Here is a 21,981-nt window from a genome sequence, read left to right as displayed (position 1 = left end):
TGAGGTGGTGAGGAAGAGAGAGCGATTAGGATATCCTGTGTTTTTGAGATGAAGTATACAGCCTGAGCCAAGCAAAGGGCCTGGGCAGGTGCAATGGTCGGAGGAGGCTGCGGTAGGGTTGGTTAGTTCCTTACATTGATGACTGTGGTATCCAATGCTCAAAAATATGACTGTAGCAATGTTTGAAGGCTGCATGTTTACATTCAAAAACAATTTGAAGTGGGCGTGAGAGGTGGTAATATGCTTTAGGTGTTCAGAGCAGTTGCCTTGACTCCCAATGTAGAGTTAGATGTAGTCTGTGTAGAGTTGGCATCCGACCTGAAGAAGATGAAAATGTTTTCAACTGGTTGCATATATGTGTTGAAAATGTTTAGGTCATTGAACAGAACCCTATGGGACGCCAGAGACAGCAGGTGGAGAGTAAGAACCAAGGCATACTTTGGTGTATGTATTAGAAAAGACATGAACAGCCTGGGGAAGAGTTGTAAAAGGTAGACAAGGGAATGCCAGAGACAATGCAGAAGAATTTGGAGGTCCAGGGTGTCAAATGTAGTCAGCAAGTTGAGGAGGACCAGGGGTGTGCATTTGTTAGAATTAACAAAAGCAGAGATCATCTACCACTGCAGTATTGTATTCTGTACGGACAAAAGTTGAAAGGAGTGCTGTAATATGGGTGAGAAATGTAAGGTATCGTATTTCAGGAACATGCACATTTTAGTGATATGGAAACTCTGATTTGTAGCTGTAAGGACGGGAGCTACTCATCACCCTGGCTCCACCCGATAATTGTTGGTCATCTGGTTTTGTTCGTAAACAAGTTACTACTGTTGTGGGGTCAGCATCTAACTGTATTGTTTGAACTGTTTATTATGCAATGCTAGGTCCCCGGTTGCCCATATTGCTGATTGCTATGATCTATTATCTGATTTGCAACCTGATTGCTTACTTATTAGCGAAACCTGGCTCTCCGAATCCTCCGGACCAGCAGTGGTAGCTATGCTCCCCGCTGGTTATAATATTCTGAGATCAGATTGAGTAGCCAGTCACCCTGGTGGTGCCGTTGCTTTCATTTGCAAGTCTATATTTGCATCTACTATGAATCCACAGCCTATCCTCTCTAGGAATGAGACACTTTTGGTGCGTTTGACCCTTTCTGCTTCTAAGATTGTTTATGTTTTAATAGTTTACCGCCCTCCTGGTTATGATTCGACCTTTGTTGATCTATTTACTAATCTTGTGGCATCATTACGGCTGCAATACTCTGATCTGATTGTTGCTGGTGATTTTAACTATAACTGTAATGACCCTTCTGATAAAGTTGCTGCTAAACTGATAGATGCCATGGAGGATCTTTCATTGCAGCAGTTTGTTACCGAGCCGACTCACATTTTGGGTAAACAGCTAGATTTGGCATTTTCCAAACATGATCTTCTTGTGGTGTCCACCCCCTTCCGCATCACCTGGTCTGATCACTTTGTCCTACCTTTTGTATTTTATTTTGACTGCCCTTTAGTCTCTGATAAACAGAGTTAAGAAGCGGAATTGGTGTGCGGTAGATTCTTCCCTGTTAGCTGCCCATGTTAATACTGGCTGCAGTGCTGCATCCTCCTTCGATTTCGGTGCTCTATCTAGCATTTTTACCACCACGGCTGATTTTCTTGCTCCCCTGGTGGAGATCCAGGTCCGCAGGCAGCCATCTAAGCAGTGGTTTAATGAGGACCTACGTTTTTTCGCCTTAAACATAGGCATGCGGAACGCAAATGGCGCTCCTCTTACTCTGTTGGGGATCGGACCGCCTTCTGTGCTATTACTTTTTTATATCACTCGGCTATTAAGCAAGCCAAACAAAAATATTATACTCTCCAAATTGAAAGTTCATTTCTCAGACTAAAGAGCTTTTTTGGGTAGTTTGCTCTTTGTCAGCTAGAGAATCTTCTAAAGAACTATGTGAATCTCTGGCTGAATTCTTTATCTGTAAAACATCCGGGATTATATCTCGTCCAATCGTAATTCAGCGGTGATCACGCCTGGCCTTTCCTCGGTTTCATCTTCGGGACTATGCCATCCTCCGATGCCTTATGGGATATTCAATTGAAAATACCCATGAAGGTCCTGCAATGTATTTCCTTCCATCTGCGGGCCCCGGTGGTCTCTGCTCTGGTCCTCTGCAGGTTCGATGATTGTAATTCCTTATATTTGGCTCAACCGGATTACTTGTTACGTCGTCTGCAACTACTTCAAAGTTCTGCCGCCCGTCTTGTCACTGGTACTCCCTACCTTCACTGGTTATCAGTGGCAAAGCGGGTGCATTTTAAATCTCTATGCTTGGTTCACAGGGCACCAGGGCCTTCTATGCTGCTGGCCCGGAGTACCTGCCGTCGAAATTTCGACCTTATGTTCCTGCCACGTGTTGCACTCAGTGGTCCGATCCCTTCTGGCTGTCTCTAGGGTCCATCGCGCAAGAATTGGAGGCCGCTCTTTTTCAGTCAAAGCTGCTATTCTTTGGAATGCCCTTCCGGCTGCCCTTCGCACTGCGTCTGTTCCCTTACAATTTAGGAAGGCTCTGAAAACTCTACTCTTTTAGCCGTTTTCTTTCTTTTGATTCCTGCGTTCTCTGTCATAGCGCCAAGTTGCCTTTTGGTGTTGGTTGCGCTGTACTTTGATATGAAAAATTATAACATAACATTAACATAAAATATAATGGGAAATATTCATTGATGCTACTAACATATAATAACGTAGTAACACTTGCGTTGCAATGCTGGGAAGGTTAACTGCTCAAAAGATTAATTTTAATACTGTGATAATCAGTGTGTCATATTTCTAAAATCCTATACTTAAATAATGGTAATTGTACAAAGCCACAGAGGGTCAAGTTTAGAAATGCAGAGTGAACAGTTAGCCAAAGGCATTGCTGCTGCTACATGAGGGACAGTAAACACGATGAGAACAAAAGCTGTTAAAGCATTGTTTGCTGAGTAAGGATTCAATATGGACAGAATTTAGAAAAACAAACATTTAAATGTGTTTAGTTTAACCAAGGGCTTTTGTGTTCTGAATGAAACATTCATTACACAACATTAAGTTGGGATGATGTTTTGGGGTGGTTGAACAAAGGGATTCTGACTGAACGTACTTACAGATGTATTTATTTAACATTTATAGGAGCGCACTTAACCTACAGGAGTCTAGGCGCTAGTTACAGACATGAGAAAAAGTGCAAGGATTAACAGAAAATTTGTAAGGGTATGGGCACTAGTTGAACAGATAAGTCTTCCGTTTTCTTTGGAATAGGCTGTATGATGGCTCAGCTCTCAAGGAGGGAGGGAGTGTTTTCCAGAGTGTGTGGCAATGACAGGGAAGCTGGACCCCCTTGCTCTGGAGCAGTTAAACCTGTGTGTGGGTAGGCAGTTGCAATAGGCAGCGCGTGTGGGTCTGCTTGAAGAGGGTCTGGAAAGTCTCTGGGCCAGGTAACTTGGGGCAGTGTGGGCGAGGAAGTGGTGAGAATTTTGAATATCTGTTCCCTGACAGGGAGCCAGTGTGCTTCCTTTCTTGAGGTCGATGCATAGTCGTGTTTGTTCAGGCCAAGGGCTGCTCGGAGGGCATGGTTTTGAATAGTTTGCATTTTATTTAGGTTTCTCTCCAAAGTGCCTCCCAGGAGAACATTACATAGTCCAGCTTGGACCCTATGATGGAGCAAGTAATATTGAGGCAGTTGCCGGTGGATAGGAAAGGTCAGCTAGTGTTTATGAGTTTGGTGGCATACAGAGCAGACGAGGCAATGACATGGGTGTGGCGTGACATGTTTAAGGTGGCATCAAAATAGACGCCAAGTGTTTTAACAGCAGGCGAGACATGAATGGTGTTGTTGTCAAAAGTGAACGATTGGTAAAGTGGGCTCAATTTGGCAAGGTGTGCTGGGTTACCTACACGAAGGAGTACAGTTTCTCGTCATTAAGTCAGAGGAGGTGAGAGGCCATCCAGGTTTGGATCATTTCGTAAATGGAATTGACAGCTTGGGAGTCTATATGGTGGCTACTGGTAAGTGCGATGAGGATCCGAGTGTCATCAGCGTAGTTTGTATACTTGATGCCCAGAGAGTCAATGTGGTTAAAGAGAGGTTTGGTGTAGACATTGTAGAGTGTGGGGTGGCACAGGAGCCTTGGGTAACTCCACACATGGATGTGGTGGGGTGGAGGAGTGGTTGTCGGAGAAGACACAGGAAGTGCGGTCGGCGAGTAAGGATGCGATCCATTTGGTGGCATCTGGCGAGAACGAGGCAGCCATGATGAGGTGGTGGGAGAGGGTGGCGTGATCCACAACGTCCAATGCAGCTGAAAGCTCAAGGGGCACGAGGAGGGAGAGGATACCGCTCTTGGTAAACACAGCTTCTTGGTAGCACTTCTTATTTCTCTCTTTAGAATATTATGAATCACAGTTTATATCTTTGTCAGGATGACTTCACAGCACTTCTGCTTTTACCTAAACAACTCTGACATCAGGTTAACATCTGCAACGGTTCACCATGCAGTCTACTCACCTGCCCCATAGTGTTCCACATTGAACTGTGCTTCTGAAGTTTAAATCTACTGACAACCAAAAGTAGTATCACACCTTTTACAGTTTGCAACCTCGTTATTTGTAGCAAATGTTCAGTAATGGTAACATTCACTTCAGTGCTTCTCAACTCCTTCATATAGGCAAGGCACTCTTCCTCTGAACATTCACTTTTCAGAAGTGCAGCCTCTTTGCTGCTTTCGTCTTTCTGCCACATCACCAACCAAACTACCTTTGAATGCATGCTTCTGCTTTTGCTCTCCTTGGCATTGGCAATGCGAGTCATATAAGCTTTAGGGAACAATCACCATCAACAAGCTTCACCTTTTAAAGCCTTGCATTCACCAGTTTGCTTCCTGCCAACCAGAGTAGTTTAAATGCATCCTGGTTTGTTAATCTCTTTTGGTTTTAAACAATGTTTGACCCACTCTTAACTCTGGCAATGCTTGTATCTCTCTTGGATTAGGCAATGCTTGTTCCCCAAACTCACAATTAATAATATTCAGTCACTGAACTTTAGTGTAACATTATTTTCAATTACTTCAGTATTGATTCATAGGTTGTTTACATCAGAATCATATTTCGGCACACGTTTCCAGAGGTTAAATATTCAATTAATGCGCTTTCAAAGCTTTTCACTCTTATGCGAGTAAAAGAAACGTAGTTCAGTTATATGCGAGTGCTGCTTTTCAGCTTCTCAATGTCCGACAATCTCTGGTCGGTTTAGCACACCTTTCACTTTTAGGTGAGTGATTCTACTGTACAGAGTTGCCTGCCTTTGTTCGTGCAAGGGTTCAGAACACTCAGTAAGATTCACTGGCTTCAGTCTTGCTCCCGTCACGTCGCGCATGACTTGTACTGCTTCAGGCTTCTTTTGGGTGCACATCCTTCCTCTGTGAAGGTGTCTCCGACCCCACCATGCAGTCATGGAGCTCCTCTGACTACCAGGACCTTCGGCTGCCTAACACTTCTCGGCCACATCCTGTGGCACGCTTCCTGCTGTGCAATTTCTGCAATTAGGTTCACATGTGGAAAAGCAGTCTTTCTTCACTCCTTCTGTTGTGCAACCTCTGCACTTTAGATTTAAGGGAAACAGGACCCTCTAAGGAAAGGCAGCTGAAATCTGCTTGGTTAAAGTCCTGGCATCCCTTCTTTTCACCCTCTTCTGCCTAGATTGCCAACACCATGCTCTGCTGCTGCAACCTCTCCAGCTATAGCTCCATCTCCAGCTAATGGCCTGCACCGGTGGGGACCTTTTTTAAGCCTCTCCGTTTCCCTCAGGTGAGGGTTATTAGGCTTAACAGGTCAACTACTCTTGCAACATTGCTTATGAGCCCTCTTCCTCATCCCAATATTCAGGGGATTCTGGGACTTTTAGTCCCAACCAACAGAATTAGGCTTTCTCATTTCCTCTACTTGGCAATAAGCCATTAGAAGTTTGGGCTTGCAGGGATAGTTAAACAGGGGGATTTCCCAGTCTTTCTGGCCCGTTTCTCCCCCATGTGATCCTCCCGCAGAACACCACCCCCAGGGTCGAGATCCAGAGGTGCCTGCCCTTCCCTGGCCACATGAGAAGGTTCCCAGGCTAGGTTTGTGTGGTAAATCATTGCTGATTCATCACAAAACCCATACTCATAGAAAAAGAAGACCAATGGTAAGCAACTGTAATTAGAGCTGCAAGTTAAGAGAGGAGCATCCCACGCATATAGGACTGGGAAACTACCTTTGTAATCCCTGTCCGGAGGATACATACATATGCAACACTGAGGAGCAATAGGTGGAAGGTTCTCAATTGTTCATAACCACTGGCATTGTTCTGGGTAAAGTGCTTTCCCCCAGGTGTTATCCATGAAAAGGGAAGGCCCCCCAGCTTTAATGAGAGACTTTGAGGGCACTGACCTGCAACAGGAGTTCGGCACCCATGGTACTAGAGTTTTCACTAATGAATTGCCCAACAGGGAATATGTGTCAAATATATACGATGCAAAAACATGCTTATAGCACCAGCATGACATACAGCCTCCACCTGCGAGTGGTGGCAGGTCCCTCAATATTATCATGTTACAGTCCATGCACACTCACTGGCTCATGTATAAAACACACTAAACAGACCAAAACAAGCTCAATTAAAGATCATACAAAATGTTCATTTCATCCGAATTGCCATGGCACTACATATTAAGAGACCAATGACTATCGGTGTAAGCATAGTGAACTGAGCTAAGTGCATGGATCCAAAATCAAAAGATTTTCATATCCCCATAATGAATTACTTAAAAGGGGATAATATGATGTTTTAGTTGATACAAGATTTAGTAGGGGACAACTTACCCAACAAGGATTAATTAACAAAGCACTTGCTGGGCATTGGAAAAAAAAAAAAGACCCACCAACTTGGGTTTCCAACAAACCAAGATCTGCGTTATGTTACAGAATGTATGCTGTGAAAGCATGAGGAAGAAGAAACAGGCAATTTGCCCATTTCCAAGGTGGGATTTCCCTACCTAACGGAAACTAATGATATTCTGTGGCAGGAATTCCAAAGCAAATATCGCTGTGTGTCCAACACCTATACTTACCCTCACATCTACTAGTATATAATATGTACGGATGTCAGCATCAAAATGAGAAGTGATAAAATAAAAGTTCAGTGCTTCTTCCAGCTTTTGGCGGAAAAAGGGGTTTTCCCTTCCCCAAGATTAAAGATAGTTCTCTTTACCAAAAAGAGGGGTTCATTCCCCAAGCTTTCAAGTCTCTCAATGTTCCAAAACAACACAATTCCTTGGGTTATTTCGCAGGTTGTCTGGCTGAGTTGCCTTTCAACAGTTTCACCAATATCACAGAGTTCAGTTTATTTATTACAAGTTTTTCAATCACAAGTTTCACCCATTAAAGGTCATGCAACCGACACATCTTACTTGCTCTTTCTTCACAGATACACTGCCACTGTTTCAGCTTTTACAGGGGTATTGGATTTATCCTCTTGCAGCTTTCTCAATACTTGTTTTGCCACCATTCACTTGCTTTACTTCCAAATATTCTCAGAGCCTCTGCCACAGCTTATTCTTTCAAGTTACACAGTTCGCAATTCCTTATATTCTTATGGCAATTGCCAATGCTTGTTCTCTTCAGTTCACACAGTTCATAATTCCTTTGTATTAGGGAATTTCACCAACTGCTTTCAATCCAACTGGTATTCAATCACACTTGCTTTTTTTCAGTTTGGTATTCAAAAACAAAAGTTTCAATTTCATTTAATTCCATCACATTGGATAAACTGCTATGGATAAACATTCCCAGTTTACTATCCTGCTGCAAATCTGTACCCTGTTCATGAGCGCATTCACAAGTTTGAAGATTTCTATTTCCTTGGCCCTTTCTTGGCCATCACAAATCTTGTTTGCAGTTTGGTATTCACAAAACTCTTTCATTCAGTTTTCTTAGCAACTTCAAGTTAGCGTTTCATCAACATCATTTATTTCAAACGGGACCGGCATTCACATTGCCAAAAGGGGCCCTCGCTCACTCACGAATGATCCAACCTGTAGAACCACGCGGGCAACACTACAGTGTCCCGGAGTCAATGCAGCTTCTCTGACTCGCCAGATATGCTGGCTTCAGACACTGCACTCTAGGCAGGTTCTCTGTACCTGTTGCTGCTCTCTGCTCGGTGCATCTCTCATCTAGGATCTCTGCTGCCTCAGTTCTACGGAGGAGTCTCCCTGACTCCAGGAGGTGTGTAGACCGGCTATGCCACCGGAGACCTTTCGACTGCTCCCACCACAATCCGCTTTCGCTGCAACGACTCTGAGGCTCTCAGGCGCTTCGAGCACGTCTCCTTCGTTTCACCTCTGGCTTCTCCTGCAAGCGTTCCACAAACAATCTTATTAGCCTCACCCGAGTGGCCCATTTATCCCGCCCTCTGGGCCCCAAGTGCAGGCAATGTTCCTTTACTGCAGAACGGTCTTGGTACTCAGCATCCCTCTTCCTCGTCCCAGTACCAGAATGGTGTTTGTGTATGGGAGAGTTAATTAAGAAAGAATGCATGTCTCTAGGTGGTCTCTTCCTCACCTCAGTACCTGACTGATGTGTATTGGGAGAGGGTTTTCTTGAAAAATAGGGAAGTGTAAGGAAGGCATGGGGTATCTAGTCATTCAATCGAATATAATTGCATCTAACGCCATAACATCGAATGATATGCAACGAAAAGCCTTACCATTGAAGTACCCTTTAGTTGACTATAATTCGATGGCAGTACCAAAATGAATAAGATTTGTTTTTTTGCAGTCGGGTTACATTAGGGTTATGGTTGGGGATAGGGTTAGATTAAGGGTTACATTAGGGTTCGGGTTGGGCCTAGAGTTAGATTAAGGGTTACATTAGGATTAGGGTTGGGGGGGTGGGCATGGGAGTTGGAGGGGGACCCACCCCAAATATACAACAAAAACATTAAAACGTTACAAGAAGCTGGCCAGTGCCAAAATTTCAGGCCTGGACAGATCCATGTGACGTTTTAACGTTACAAACAAATGCATTGAAATGCTATCTTTTACATGTAAAAGTGCATTTCCATTGAAACCAGTCCATTTATATTTTTGATGGACTGGTTTAGATGGAAAAGCACTTTTTCATGTAATAGATAGCCAGTCGATGCATTGGTAAACTATGCTTTGGTTTCGATGGTGTGGCATTTCGATGCTTCAGTTTTGATGAAATGACTAGGAATCAAGGCATGGTATTGTTTATTTAAATAGTGCCTATACAAAATCAATTGTTTCAAAGTGCTCAAGGACAGTGGGAACATGGGGTGCGGGAGGAACAAACAGCCGCTCAGAGCCCTTGAAATTCTGTGATGATGATAGTCTGCACAGGCAGAGGAAGTGCGTGAAAAAATACATTTAACAGTTTGGGAGACAGCAAATAGGCCTGACGGCAATTCTGCAGTTTAAAAGTGCATTAAGGGGCGAAGACAGGGGAGAAAAGACAGACTATCTTCAGGCGCTGAGGGTAAGGACTGATCATGTTCTGCATAGGGTCACAGGGAGGGGCGGGAGCAAGTGTACCTGGCCGGTTGAGAATGGGGTAAGTGCAGAGAGAGCCACTCTCTAGAGTTAATTAGTCAAGTGCATTGAGTGTGGGTGGGGTGTGAGCCCTGAGGCAAGCGCGAGAGAGGACTGACGGGGGTGCCGGGGACCAGTGAGACTCTGAGGTACACCCGGCAGCTAGTCAGCATGCTCTAACAAGGAGCAGGGAGAGAGGGGGGGGGAACAGAGAACTGGGTTAGCAGATTAGAGGGAGAGAAGAGGAGGAGGAGAAGAGGAAAGTCTTGGAGGCGTTTCCGGAATTTAAGGAGATCCGGCTCAAGACGGAGGGCGGCAGGGAAGCTATTTCCGAGCGAGGCACCTGCTGAGGATAAGGATCTTCCTCCAAATCTCTGCTTGGAGAACCTGCTCACTCGCAGAAGGTTGGACGTAGATGAGCGGAGAGCTTGTGAGGGACAGTATTTGGGTAGGCAGTGTTGTAGATGGGTAGGTCCCACGCCTCAGAAAGCCTTGAGAACAATGCAAAGGGTCTTGAATTTGATCCTAGCAGCCACTGGGAGTCAGTGGAGAGATTTAAGCGCCAGAGAGATGCAGTCCCTGGGCTTGAGGCCAAGGATAAGTCTTGCGATTCAGTTCTGGAGGAGTTGCAGAGGGCGCAGTGCAGAAGAAGGGATGTTGAGAAAGGGGTTGTTGCAATAGTCCAGCCTGGAGAGAACCAGGGCCCTGGAGACAGTGAGCCTCTGGGAAAAAGTGAGAAAAGGTAGAGTACCTCTGAGGAGGTGAAGCTGATAGTTAGACATCTCTAAAAAGTCTGAGATGTGAGAGAAGGAGAGAGTGGAGTCAAAGATGACACCAAGGTTTCTTGCTTCACAGGTGGTAGAGGGCGCAGGGCCAAGGGAGGCTGGCCAGAGCGAGAGTGGGAAAGCGGGAGCAGGGGTCCCAATGCCAATGATCTCAGTTTCAGTGGGGTTGAGGCAGGCGTCATTTTCAGTACACCAAGACTGAATAGCGGACAGACAGTCATATATGAGCGAAGAGGAGGAGGCGGCTGAGGGTAGCCTGAGAGATAGTGCGTGTCATCCACGTAGCACTGGAAGTTAGAAGTGAAAGTGACAATCGCACGTGCCAGGCAGCCTTATAGACGTTGAAACACCAGGGGGATGGCTTAGATCACTGGGGCACCCCACAGGTTGAGAAAGTGATAGTCGAGTGAAAGGCTCCGAGTTCTACCTGAGATGGGCGGTCAGATAGGAAGGAGGTTAACCACGCCAGAGCCTGACTTGAGATTCCCAGGGTGTCGCAGAGACATGCGATCAGGATGTCGTGGTTAACCATGTCAAAGGCAGAGGAGAGGTCAAGGAGAATGGGGCTAGAGGGGGTGTTAGTGTCAAGGTTTGAGAGGAGGTCTTCATGGGTGTTCAAAAGAGCAGTTTCCATGCCTCTGGATGCTCTAAAGTCAGATTGTTGGTTGTGGAAGCAACCAATAGATTCAGTGTGGCGGGTCGGATGAGAGAAAGCCAGTTTCTCTAGGAGTTTGCCCAAGAAAGGAGTGATGGAGATAGGGCAGTAGTCTGCCGGAATGGAGGGGTCGGCAGAAGGTTTTTTGAGCAGAGGGTGCCCAAGGGTGTACTTAGGAGCAGTTGGGAAATCGCCAGTGGAGAAGGAGAGATCGCAGAGGTCAGTCAAGGCTGGGGTGAGTGAGTCGATATTGTGTTTAATGGTTTTGGAGGGGCAGGGGTCAACCTGGTATCTAGAATAGACAGACAAGTGATCACAAGTCAAGGGTGTTTATTAAACTGTATAGGTAGGTTGGAAAAATGTATAATCTAAACCTAAATCTAAGATGGGAGCAAGCTATGACCATCAAATAATAATAAGGCAGTCCTAGTGGAGTTGTGTCAAATAAAAGGGCCTATACCAAGAAAAACCTATTGACAATGTGTATGCTAAATACAAAAGAGTGTGGGATGATGTTCACAAGAAAGAAAGAAGTGTTCACAAATGATAAAGGATGCGTTAGCCGGGGGTCTCTCTTCCCCGTGTTTTGAGCACGGGGCAAGGCGGGAGTCGTGAGCATAGCACACTCTCGAGCTTTCCCAGAACGAGGCAACAGTTCCGGTTCACGTATCAGGACCTTCAGCGGTTAAGTCTCTTTTCTACAAAAAGTCTCTCGTCACCCAAGGACCTGATGGGTTTCAAAAATAACAAACAAAAGAAGTTCTATTCCAAATGTACATTGGGTGATGGTTTCACCCCTGGGTCTCCCTCTTCCAGGCGCAGACCTCACAAGCAGTTCTTATCAATATCAGGATCTTCGGTGGTTGCCTCTCCTGCTTCAGAGGATCTCATAGGTTCAAATAACAAAGTTCTTTCAGATTGCACTTGGTGATGATTCTTCACCCCTGTGCCCCCCCCTCTCCCAGGTGTAGACTCCCCTCGAATATCAGCCTTTGGCACCAGGCTCATATGTAGGAAGCAAGGGCTGTTCAAACTAGGTCCCATTTATGTACATGGGCCTTTAAATCCAACATGGAAGCACCCACACAGTCTAGTTCTAAGAACCAAGCTATGCGGTCTAGTGTTTTGGGTGTGGCAGGCATGGAACTACTTTCCCTGGTACTACTTTAGCTGGGCTATGTAAACCACACCCTAACTGCAGAAAACGCTTCCTGTTATTCTGCAACCGGCAGCGTGACGCTCACTGTGTCCAGCTCCTGGTGTTCAGCTTCTTCCTGTAATCCTGCAAGAACAAGATTATTCTGCCTTACTTGAGAAAACACCATCCAGCACTCAGCATCTCAACTGGGCTGCAATCTGTGGAAACCGAGAGAAGAAGAAACATCACTCACCTGTGAGTACTAGATTGAGGACTTCCGGCGAGCCGCTACCACAGCTGCTGTTCGAACATTGCGACCTGCAATAACGAGAAAGGGAAAAACAATATTAGAATGCGCGCTTCCAAAACATCGAATTCCATCAGTATTACCTGAATTCCATTGCGCTACGCCACGCTTCCATCCGGAGCACCACAGGAACATCTGCAAAGGAAAAGAGACATATTCAGGTTTGCTTTCAATATTAAACAACCTCACAGCGCTGTACTTACCTTAACGGATTCCGGGGGCCTGTTTTTCATCACGCTCTCATCCACTCGCAGCACCACAGCAGCCTGTGAGGAGGAGAAGAAGAAAACACACGTTAGCTTTAAAAGACAATAAAGGCGCTGCGCTTCGCGCTTTCTCTTACCTAGAAAACGTGCCTCTGCATCCGGCACGTCAGCATCAAGACCTTCGCACCTGAAAAGAAGGAGATAAAGACATTAACGTATTCCCACCATAAACAGAACAAAGACTTACAATTAACAAACCTACCTGCCTACCAGCAGATTCAGGGTCACAGCAGGCCTGGGCCCAAGGTAGCAACTAGTTCCCATCCGAGAAAAGGACCATAGCAACAGCCCGCCCCCTCGTCGTCACGTGACCTCTGATGTCATCCGCGTGCCTTCCCGGTACAGAGAAGCGGTTTCGGAGCACGTTCAGTGAGAGGGCTGAGGCTGAACGGAAATTTTGAATGCTCTGGCTGCCGCCGGTGCAAGTGCAACCGGACCCTGCCAGCCTTTGGCTTGCAGCGTTTGGGGTGGGCATTTCAACACCGGGAACGTTTCTAGGAGGCCCTAGAGCGTCCTGAGCAGCAAGGCTCTGGCTGCCAGGCTGCAGGAACAGCAGCAACCCGTATGCTTTTGGCTGGCTGTAAATACAATTGGAATTTTCTTCCGGATACCGTGAACGTTCCTGCAAGACACCCGATTTAGACGGGGGAGCAGGAAATTACATTTACTTTAAAAATCATGCTCAGCTATTCAACATGAAAGGTATGGAGGGCTAAGAAAAGGAACAGGAAAAAGTGAGCCCCCCCACAGGTTGAGAGGGCAGGAGCCCATCTCCCTCGTGTGCCCCTGCGGACATATCCCACAACGCGAGACCACAGCCACGACGACTGCAGCTACGACAAAGATCCACCTGGATCTACACTTACAGCCCCAGCAGCCCGTGCCACCTATCTGCCAGATTCAAATTGAATTGCACACCTCTTCCGTGCTGGCAATCACCCCCAGGCACCCGATCGCAGACCGCGTTGCTGCCTGACCTTCCAAAATGGCCGGCGCAACGCGGCATGAGAGCAAGGCTCTCGGTTGCTAGGCAACCTGAATCAACATCTGCAGGACCGCCCCACCGGCAGGCGGAAGCCGGCGGCGGAACAAGGCCAGAATAAAGGCCATCACCCCCTGTTTGCCCCAGTGAGCCCCCCACAGGTTGAGAGGGCAGGTGCCCATCTCCCTCGTGTGAGGGCAGGAGCCCATCTCCCTCGTGTGCCCCTGCGGACATATCCCACAACACGAGACCACAGCCACGACGACTGCAGCTACGACGAAGATCCACCTGGATCTACACTTACAGCCCCAGCAGCCCGTGCCACCTATCTGCCAGATTCGAATTGAATTGCACACCTCTTCCGTGCTGGCAATCACCCCCAGGCACAAGATCGCAGACTGCGTTGCTGCCTGACCTTCCAAAATGGCCGGCGCAACGCGGCATGAGAGCGAGGCTCTCGGTTGCTAGACAACCTGAATCAACATCTGCAGGACCGCACCACCGGCAGGCGGAAGCCGGCGGCAGAACAAGGCCAGGATAAAGGCCATCACCCCCTGTTCGCCATCGTGAGCCCACCAGAGACCCTCCGACCTCGGGAACAATCAACAATTTCATATCATCAGTCCAAACCACAGAGGACTCGAAACACAACGGTAAGGTTCACCTCCGAACCCGAACTAGCCCTAAAAGGACTAAACAACTCTGCCCTACTGCTACACTAGCGTGTGCTCTAGCGACATACCACAATCATTCCTCAATATACTTACACTTGTTTTACTAATGTCTACCTCTCGCACTACGGGATTTAACTCTACAACCGCCTGAGAGGATGTAGCCACCCTCTCTCAGGACCACCCTCCTCGTTTCTCCATCATGCACATGTTCCTCCGGTAAGGCCGCCGCCTTGCAAACCACCAATGTTCTTGTAACGTAACCATGATTCCTATGATTTAACTAAAATGTGCTACCATAATGTAACTAAGTAAGCTGTCCTATGATGTAACTAAGAAAGTATGCCGGCCGTGCAATTATAAAAGTATTCTTGTAAATGTAACAAACTAACTATTATCATAACGTAAAAGAAAAGTATGACTGTCACTTAACTAAGAAAGTTGCTTATGTAACTAACTTAATATTCTTGTCCTGTAACTAAGAAAGTATTCATTCATGCGATGTAACCAAAACAGTATTGTTGTCATGTATCCTTGTTACCCCTCCCTGTAACTAAGATCCCTACAAGTAACAGCGCCAGAATGCCCGAGGGCTGCATGTGTGCTATACAAATTTAAATAAATAAAAATAAAATAAATAAATAAGTGTATGGTTGTGTTTAACTAATCAACGGGGGCTAATAGAGTGATTCAATGTTTTATGAGGGTGTGATTATTAGGATGCATGGTTTTAGAGGGGGTTGGTTGGTGCTATCTGCGTGTGATTCAGGATGGCACACAGGCATCTGTTGCAAGGGGGAAGGGGCATCTTGCTATTTGGAGGAAGGATCAGGCATTATGGTATTGGACTAGAGGGAGGGATTGGGCATCTTGCTGGGGTCTGAATGGTTGGATAGGGGCATGCTGGTGTAGGTCTGGTGGGATGGGGCACTTGTGTGGCTCTGGAGAAAGGGGGCACATTGTTGTGGGTCTGGAGGGATGGATAGGACATAGTGGTGTGGGTCTGGATGAGGGATAGGGACAGTGGTGTGGGTTGGGGTACATTGGTGTGGGTCTGGGGAGGCATGGAGGACATGGGTGTTTTTCTGGAGGGAGAGATGGGGCACAGTGGGTCTGGAGGGTGGCATGGGTTGGGAAGTGGAACGGGGCATCTTGGTGTGGCTCTGGCGGGAGGTGGTGGGGGCACATTGGTGTGGCTCTGGAGGGAGGTGGTGGGGCACATTGGTGTGGGTCTGGAGGGAGGTGGATGGGGCACATGGGCGTGTTTCTGGAGGGAGAAATGGGCCACAGTGGGTCTGGAGGGTGGCATGGGTCATCTAGGTGTGGGTTGGGAAGTGGGACGGGGCATTTTGGTGTGGGTCTGGAGGGAGGTGGTGGGGCACATCGGTTTTTATCTTGGCAGAGGGATGGTGCACATGGGTGTGTTTCTGGAGGGAGAGATGGGGCACAGTGGGTCTGCTGGGTAGCATGGGTCATCTAGGTGTGGGTTAGGAAGTTGGATGGGCATCTTGGTGTGGCTCTGGAGGGAGGTGGTGGGGAACATTGGTGTGGCTCTGGAGGGAGGTGGATGGGGTACATGGGCGTGTTTCTGGAGGGAGAGATGGGGCACAGTGGGTCTGGAGGGTGGCATGGGTCATCTATGTGTGGGTTGGGCAGTTAGACGGGGCATCTTGGTGTGGCTCTGGGGGGAGGTGGTGGGGGCACATTGGTATGGCTCTGGAGGGAGGTGGTGGGGGCACATTGGTGTGGATCTGGGCGGAGGGATGGTACACATGGGTGTGTTTCTGGAGGGAGAGATGGGGCACAGTGGGTCTGGATGGTGGCATGGGTCATCTAGGTGTGGGTTGGGAAGTGGGATGGGGCACATTAGTGTGGCTCTGGAGGCAGGTGGTGGGGGCACATTGGTGTGTTTCTGGAGGGAGAGATGAGGCACAGCGGGTCTGGAGGGTGGCATGGGTCATCTAGGTGTGGCTTGGGAAGTTGGACGGGGCACATTAGTGTGGCTCTAGAGGGAGGTGGTGGGGGCACATTGGTGTGGATCTAGGAGGAGGGATGGTGCACATGGGTGTGTTTCTGGAGGGAGAGATAGGGCACAGTGGGTCTGGAGGGTGGCATGGGTCATCTTGCTCTGGAGTAAGCTGGTGGGGGCACATTGGTGTGGGTCTGGAGGGAGCTGATTGGGGAACATGGATGTGTTTCTGGAGGGAGAGATGGGACACAGCGGGTCTGGTGGGTGGCATGGGTCATCTAGGTGTGGGTTGCAAAGTTGGACGGGGCACATTGGTGTGGCTCTGGAGGGGGGTGGTGGGGGCACATGGGTGTGTTTCTGGAGGGAGAGATGGGGCACAGCGGGTCAGGAGGGTAGCATGGGTCATCTAGTTGTGGGTTGCAAAGTTGGACGGGGCACATTGGTGTGGCTCTGGAGGGTGGTGGTGGGGGCACATGGGTGTGTTTCTGGAGGGAGAGATGGGGCACAGCGGGTCAGGAGGGTAGCATGGGTCATCTAGGTGTGGGTTGGGAAGTTCGACTGGGCATCTTGGTGTGGCTCTGTAGGGAGATGTTGGGGCACATTGGTGTGGGTTTGATGGGAGGGATGGGGACATTGGTCTGGGGAGGTGTATTGCTCTCCCCAAAGTGCACGGAATACACATAAATCACCAATGCAATTACAGAGCAAATACTTTGAACGTAGACAGACGCAATAACTCACATCCACGCACTCTTAGAAGATAATCAGCTCTTATACGGCTATTTATTCAAATCTTAGAAGTACATAGAAATAACTCACAAAAATAATATGGACATAAATCACAGAAGTAGTAAAGAATTCAAAAGGAAATACATCACTGTGAGCGTAACAGGATTCCTCCTCTCACCCAGAAGCGGCTGGAAGACCCTGAGAACAGATGAGAGAAAAATTGGGCGGAACCCTCTTTTTTGTGAAGGGGGCCTGACTGCTGAGTCTGCTTGGATGTACCGAACGGTCTTCAGACGTAACGTCTTACGTGTCTTACACGATAAACATATTTTCAGAAAACGAGACATATTTTCAAAAAAGGTGCTATTGCATTCAGGATGTGCAACCGTGAGCACATAAATATCTGCTATTTCGTGGGTTAGTAGGCAGAGTGAAAACTTAGTACATGTATTGCTTGGAATCACAATACGATCGTTTTGTTGACACAAAGACTGGTGTTTCTGGTTCGGTGTATTCATTGGTGTTGTTGCAGTGGCTGTACCAGGTGGAGCCGCGCTGCTTGGATGTACCGAACGGTCTTCAGGACTTATACGTTGTGGTTGGAGTCATGATGGTGAAGTGTGTCCATCTAAATATTGTGAGAGAGGACTGGGTTAGTCTGGGGGCGGTGTTGTCAAAGATTTGTATGATTTTCAAGAAAAAGAATGCTGCAAATAAAAGGACCTACCATGGTCGGATAATTATACGTCTGGGTTGAGGTCCAAATTAATTGGCAGGCATCTGCGGTAACGTCAGATGTCAGGAGCTGTAAGTGAACAATTAAATGAAAAAAAAGAGTGATTACCCTATTGGGCAACGAATGTTTGCAAATGCCTATAAAGTGATTCGGTGCCGTAGAGAGAACCGCCTGTGTTGAGTACAAGTGGTCGTGCACAATTTTAGTATAAAGGATTGGCGGTGCTTCCAGTGCTGGTTGGGTTGAAATACCTCACCGCTGATGTGGGGAGCCTAGTAACGGCGTGTGGAACATGGATGCAGGTCAAGTTGGTTTAGCGTACGTCTGAAAACCTGGGCTTAGAACCTAGGGGGTTGAGTTTCAGAGGGCATGGCGGAATGAACATGCGTGGCTGAAAAGGTGACTCGAAAATGGCGCGCACAGGTACCTGGTGATAGTCGACTGTGAAGCTGTGTTGCCTCCTGCGCTCGGTCCAGTCGTTCTGTGGGTAATGAGCTGTGCTCCTCCGGAAAACGATAGTGTGCCTGCGCGATGGCGAGTCGTGTTTTAAAGGCTGCAATACGCATGTCGCCGGGGTGTTGGGTGTACAGGCGCATGAGTCGGTGATTTGTGTACAGGCGCATGAGTCGGTGTGGACGTCAGTCCAGGGTGGGTATTGTACAAGGGTTGTCCAGGCACTGAAATGAGCATGTGGATTACAATTTAATGCTTTATAAAGATACTGCGCTGGTTAGCATCCGACAAGTAAGACGTAACGTCTTTTTCTTGAAAATCATACAAATCTTTGACAACACCGCCCCCAGACTAACCCAGTCCTCTCTCACAATATTTAGATGGACACACTTCACCATCATGACTCCAACCACAACGTATAAGTCCTGAAGACCATTCGGTACATCCAAGCAGCGCGGCTCCACCTGGTACAGCCACTGCAACAACACCAATGAATACACCGAACCAGAAACACCAGTCTTTGTGTCGACAAAACGATCGTATTGTGATTCCAAGCAATACATGTACTAAGTTTTCACTCTGCCTACTAACCCACGAAATAGCAGATATTTATGTGCTCACGGTTGCACATCCTGAATGCAATAGCACCTTTTTTGAAAATATGTCTCGTTTTCTGAAAATATGTTTATCGTGTTAGTGTTAAATAAACTTGTTTTTTCTTGATACTCTCGCCGTCTTTAATGGTGTTTGTCTTAATAAGCTAGCCATTACCTAGCTTAGCTGCAAATGTTGTGACCTCCTTTCCCGTCTTGGGTCAGGGTAGCCTTTTGACTCCATTTCCTCTTTTTCTAGTATACCCACCTTCAGGAGTCAGGCCGAGAGCACCACAGCTCACAGGAGGGCCGGACGTAAGCGTCCTTTTCCGGCTGAAGTCTCACCTGACCACCTCCGGGCTTTCGCATATTTACACACTCCACAAAGGGGAGTCAATTCTCGAACCTCCTGGAAATTGCACTTGCGCAGTTGAGGAACAGCCATCAGTTGCCAGCTGGGTCAATCGAGAGCTCCCCCCAAGAAGCGCAGTGTCTCCCTTCTCTAAAAACACGCTCCACGGAGAACAGTAGCAAACCATAACAAAGTTAGCTTTCCCAGCAGAAATGTCCTTGACCACATACCAGGTTTGGAAAGCATGTTTTTCTCAGCACCGTGGATCTAACACTCAGCAAAATGTGTGCAGCTTTTCACTGCGGCATGAAGTAAATATCCATCATGGTTCTGAGCGCTCCCAGAATGCATTGCGCACCAGCACCATTTTAGATCAAGCATAACAGGAGGGATGGCCGCATATTGGTGTGGGTCTGGAAGGAGGGGATGGGGCACATTGGTGTGGGTCTGGGCGGATGGGGGCATATTAGGATGGGTGGTTTTAGAGGGGGTTGGCTGGGGCTATCTGCATGTGATTCAGGATCGGCACATGGGCATCTGATGCAAGGGGAAGGGGCATCTTGCTATGTGGAGGGAGGATGGGGCATTATGTTATTGGTCTAGAGGGAGGGATGGGGCATCTTGGTGTGGTTCTGAGAGGAAGGGATGGTGCACATGGGTGTGGGTCTGTAGGGAGGGATGGGGACATTGCTGTGGGTATGAAGGGAGGCATAGGACACATTGGTGTGCAACTGGAGGGAGGGATGGGGCACATTGGTGTGGGTCTGGAGGGAAGGATTGGGGCTCATTGGTCAGAGGACAGATAGAGGCATCTTTCGGTGTGGAGGGAGCATGGGCAGTCATGGTATGGGCCTTCAGGAAGGGATTGGGCATCTTGGGAGTCTGGATCTGAGGGGGCATTGTTTATCTGGAATGGAGGGACAGGGCATATGATGGGGCATGTCAGGGAATGGTGGAGCATGTGGGTCAGGACTGGAGCACTCTGGTGGGAAGGAAGGGGGCATCTGGGTGTAAATGGAGGGATGGGGTACGTTTGTCTGGAGAGAAGGATGTTGGTTTATTGGAGTGGTGGGAGCATGTGTGTGTGTCGAAGGGATGGGGTAATCGAGTGTGGGTATAGAGAGAGGGTGAATGGCGCCATCGGAGTGCGGAGGTAGAGATGAAGCATATGGGTGTTGCTCTGAGGGGTGGAGCATCTTGGTGTAGGTATGGAGGGACGGATGTTGGTGTCTTTGTGTGGGTTCGGATGGAGGGATGGTGGCATGTAGGTCAGGAGGGAGGTGGCATTTGAATCTGGAACGTGTTTGGAAGGAGAAATGGGGCATTTGAGTGTGAATGGTTTGTGCTTGTGGGTGGGGGCATGCAGTATCATTAACAGTAGAGCAGCGGGAGGAAGAGCCGTGGGCCAGACCTCGGTTGCATCCCAGACGTGCACACCCACAGCCCGGGGCACCTTTCGCAGAGCGGTCCGGTGCGCGTGGTCAACCAGCCCCCTCTCCTCACTGAGCCCACATCTGCGCTGGCCGGGGGCGCACACTCCTCTCTCTGACCTGCCAGCGGCTGGGCACTGGTGGGCACACCCCGGTCAGCAGGGAAGCCCCGAGTGGGTGCAGCCAGGAGCCGAGGGAAACCTGACTGCTCTCGAGGGGTGCATCCCCAGGCAGACAGGGGCCCGGCACGCCAGGCATGAGCCCTGAGCCATGGTGCAGCTGGCTCACTTGATGGTGGGCGCCAAGGTTCCAGCTGCCCACATCTGTGGGTGAGCAATGGCCAGGCCCGCTGGCACAGTGGGTGACCTTCCCTCTTGCCCAGCTACCTGGAGCTGGGCCCTACGCGGCCGGGTTGGGGTTTGAAGACTCTAGTGGTCCCACCCGACCCCCTGTCTGTGCTGTCTCTGGCCTGCCTCGTTGTCCATCTCCCAGCCCCCGTCCCAAAAGGGAAGAGGAAGGGGTCGGGGAAGGATGAGTGGATCGGGCCGTGTGGGCAGGTGACGGAGCGGCCTACCTCCCTCCCCCTGGGAAGCACTGTGCTGCTTCAGCTGGCAGTCAGGCTGAGCACCTGGATTATTATTATTATTATTTTTATTTTTTTTAAACCACAATGGTTTCAGGCTGAGCTAGACAGGGAGCTGGGCTGTCCTGCCACAGCCAGCGCTGCCTCCCCCGACCTCTCCTGCACCGGCAGGGTCAGGCCGACATCTAGAACAAAAGAAAGTTGCCTGTCGCTCTTGGCGGTGGATCACTCGACTCGTGCATCGATGAAGAACGCAGCTAGCTGCGAGAATTAGTGTGAATTGCAGGACACATTGATCAACACGTTGAACACACCATGTGGCCCTGGGTTTTTCCCGGGACTACGCCTGTCTGAGGGTTGCTTGTACATCAATCGCCCTGGGGTTCACTCCCAGGGGCGTGGCTGGGGCCGTCACAGGCACCCCACTCCATTCATCCCCCTAAGGTCAGACCCCGATCAGCACCGTCGCTGGATCCTTGGATCTGGCGTGCAAGCTCATTGCCGACGCGTCCTGGCTTCCCCAGTTTCCCGACCTCAAGCTGGTTTCGGGAGGGCTGGGTGGCTGACGCGCCCCGGATGTGGTGGCGGCGGCAGCAGGCTTTAAAAAAGCCTGGCGCACCTTCACCCTACCCCAAGGCCCCTGGCCGTGCTGTGTGTGGCTGTCTTTGGTGTCCCACGGCTGCCGGCGCAGGATGACCATGGAGCGCGGACCTCG

General features: G+C 48.7%; 1 protein-coding gene and 1 non-coding gene across 3 annotated transcripts in view; one reads left to right on the top strand and one right to left on the bottom strand.

The window, feature by feature from the left end:
* Positions 1 to 21,981, bottom strand: part of POLG (DNA polymerase gamma, catalytic subunit) — a 1,004,779-nt gene that overhangs the window by 958,512 nt on the left and 24,286 nt on the right. The window lies entirely within an intron of this gene.
* LOC138505255 (5.8S ribosomal RNA) lies at positions 21,476 to 21,626 on the top strand. Its single transcript, XR_011280082.1, has one exon. It is a non-coding gene; the product is annotated as a 5.8S ribosomal RNA (ribosomal RNA).

This window comes from Ambystoma mexicanum, chromosome 11, assembly GCF_040938575.1.
Source record: "Ambystoma mexicanum isolate Mex_15411 chromosome 11, UKY_AmexF1_1, whole genome shotgun sequence".
In the NCBI taxonomy this organism is placed as follows: domain Eukaryota; kingdom Metazoa; phylum Chordata; class Amphibia; order Caudata; family Ambystomatidae; genus Ambystoma; species Ambystoma mexicanum.
The sequence above is the reverse complement of the archived record's forward strand: the minus strand, read 5'-3'. Positions and strand labels throughout refer to the sequence as shown.